This window comes from Bison bison, unplaced genomic scaffold (genome assembly GCF_000754665.1).
Source record: "Bison bison bison isolate TAMUID 2011002044 unplaced genomic scaffold, Bison_UMD1.0 scf7180017864274, whole genome shotgun sequence".
In the NCBI taxonomy this organism is placed as follows: Eukaryota; Metazoa; Chordata; class Mammalia; order Artiodactyla; family Bovidae; genus Bison; species Bison bison.
In genome coordinates, this window is record NW_011494846.1 from 3828022 (window position 1) to 3830829 (window position 2808).

At 46.4% G+C, this 2808-nt stretch overlaps 1 protein-coding gene and 1 long non-coding RNA gene across 2 annotated transcripts in view; both read left to right on the top strand.

The window, feature by feature from the left end:
* Window positions 1–2395, top strand: part of LOC104995070 — a 3896-nt gene extending 1501 nt beyond the window's left edge. Inside the window, exon 3 of the long non-coding RNA XR_826028.1 lies at window positions 2148–2395. This is a non-coding gene — a long non-coding RNA (uncharacterized LOC104995070). The remainder of the gene's footprint in view (window positions 1–2147) is intronic.
* A 106-nt stretch (window positions 2396–2501) lies between these two features.
* Window positions 2502–2808, top strand: part of CAP2 (CAP, adenylate cyclase-associated protein, 2 (yeast)) — a 138924-nt gene continuing 138617 nt past the window's right edge. The window contains exon 1 of the mRNA XM_010848798.1: window positions 2502–2670. The gene's annotated coding sequence lies outside the window, so the exon portion shown is untranslated. The remainder of the gene's footprint in view (window positions 2671–2808) is intronic.

The following is a 2808-nucleotide window of genomic DNA, read 5'->3' on the forward strand; positions in this document are numbered from 1 at the left end:
GATCATCTCGTAAGGAGAAAGGCAAGGTTTTGGGTTGGAATCTCAAGATCCAAAAAGAGTTAGAAGAACCCAGTGTCTGCCCTGTTCTTTCCCACTCTACCACCTTCAGAACTAATTCTGTAAAAGAAAAATGTACCAATAAATATGTACTCAATGATTTCTTAAGTGTCAGTCTTGAGAAGATAGCCTTGAACCTTTAAATAGACATGATCCTTGCTTTCTTGGAACTTTTGAATCTAGTTCGAAAATATGGACAGTAAGTGTTAGAGAGCTGTGAGGAAGAAGAGTTGACTGGAGGTGGGGGGATGTCCCGCCACCCCATGCAGGCATCTGTCACATAGCAGACAGATGCTATGCCAGGTGCAATTCGTGAAGGGAAGAATTCAGGCACCAGGTTAAGACTCATTACTTTCCCAATCAAACTAGTGAATTATTTCTTAGAAAACTTCTCTGTCTCCTATCTCTTTCCAGTCCTGGATGGCACCACCAAATCAACTGTGTCATGATTCTCATCCAAAACTGTCAGTAATACCCCAGTGCCTGCCCCTTAGGGTTCAGAGAATTTAGGCTAAGACTGAAGGTCTCCATCTGCTGGGGCCTAACCTTTTTTTCCCCAGATCTGGGTCCCACAACTCTGCTCTCATATAAGTTCACGGATTCTCCTTCATACATGTCCCATCCTTCATCACCTCTCCACTTTTGTCCCTGTTGTCCTTTCATTTTGAGTGCCCTTCCCCCCACTGCCCTTTCTTACTGTCCTATTTCTGCTTGAAACATCAACTCTTACTTCCACCAGAATGCATTCTCTGGTTCCCGGAACTAGAAAAAACCTCCCTCCCTTGCATATCCACAAACTTTGTTCATACTTCTCTTGGACCATGTTTTAAAGTCTTCCTTACACTGTGTTTATTTTTATACTCTCTTTATCTTCTTACTAGCTTATAAATCCAAGGGGAGGATTTGTGCCTCATTCATTCACCTTTATACTCCATAATACTTTATACTCCAGTGCAAAATACACTTAGCCAAAAGAAATGCTCTATTAATGCTTGCTGAAGTTAATGCTAGAGAAAAAAAAAAGTCATGTTAAACTGGAAACTTGGAAGTTTCCTGTGAACCCGTAAAAATTGGTTCTTAAGGATATATTAATTTTTGTATTCCTGGAACATATATATATGTATATATATTTTTAAAGATTCGTCTGTTCATTCATTCTTCAGTAAAAATGTGTTGAGTACCTATCAAATGCAAGGCATGTGCACAGCAGGGACAGCACTGATCCTGGATATGTGTAATGTATCCATTCACATAGCGATGTGATCAATGACATAAACAATGTCATTCTGTTTCCCTTCTTTCCAGACAAAGGGGAGCAAGAAGGCACCCCTCATCACCAGTGTTGGACAAAGAACAGTGTGTGATAGGAAAAAACCTTAAGTTGTGACCTCTGGGGTCAGAATAGCCTTGTCATGCACAGAACCAAATTACATGCAATTTTAATACCGAGAGAAAATACTGGCTTTTTAGACACTCATCCTAGTATTTGCTTAGAAATTTTGCTTTAAGAAATATCAATGCAACCCCGCCCCCCTTTCTTCTCTGTAATTATTTTCCTAGCATTCATTCAATGAAGAGCTTCAAGTCTACTTTTTCAGATTGAAATAAACTAATGAAAATTGAAAATCAATGTTTTCTTTCTAACAGCGTTAACAAAAAAAAGTAAAAATCTCCAGTTTTGTAATTGTAGTCAACATACCAAGGGGAATGGCCACAAATACAATAAAAGTAAATTGGTTTAGGGTACCAGGAAGTGGGCTTCCCTGGTGGCTCAGACGGTGAAGAATCTGCCTGCAATGTGGCAGACCTGGGTTCGATCCCTGGGTAGGAAAGATTCCCCTGGCGGAGGACTTGGCAACCCACTCCAGTATTTTTGCCTGGAGAAACCCCATGAACAGAGGAGCCTGGCGGACTACAGTTTAGGAGGTCACTAAGCACAGCACTTTTATCCTTAAACAATCAGGCAATTTTTACAAAAAGATGTATGTAAAGTACATTTTAAAATACATTGTTAAAATGTTGTTACAAAATATGAATGCATCTGAACTTTGTGTCTAGCTGAAGTGTTGCTTCTCCACCTCCCTCTCTAGCCAGGAACTTTATCCCTCTACTGGGGTTGGGGAGAACACTGGCCGGTCTGTAGCTCCCCAAGGACCCATCCTTTCTCTGCACAAGCCTTTGAGGATCCAATCTTCGGCTTCTTCAGCCAGGAGCCTCCCGGATCTTTCCAGACTTCTTTGCAAGGCTGCCTGATGCAGCGAATTCATTCCTGTCTGAGCCTGCCGCCCTCTGCCTTCCTCCTCTCGCTCTTTTCTCCCACGGCCCATCTGCCCCTCCTCTCCTCCATCCCCTCTCTCCCCTCCGCTCCCCTTTATTTCCACTCCCCCCCGGCGGAGCTTGGCTCCCCTCCCTTCCCCCCTCTCCCTCTCTCTCCCTCTCGGCTAGTCAGTATTTGGAGCTCCCGGAAGCCGCCGGCCACTCTCCCCGGGAGCAGCGTGACCGACACCGACTCCTGCTAGGGGGGGTGAGGAGGAGGAGGAGGGGAGGAGGGCGCGCGAGTGGCCGAGCGCGGATTGGCATCGCCCAGCACCGGACCGCAGAACCCGAGGGCAGGTAATCCAGAGCTGCCGGGCCGGGCCGGGCCGGGCCGGGAGGGGCGCGGGGTGGAGTGGGGGGAGCACCCCGCGGCCGCGCTCGGAAGTTGCGCTCCATGGGTGGGGGACAGAGGAGCCCCGGCCGAGGCGCGGGGGG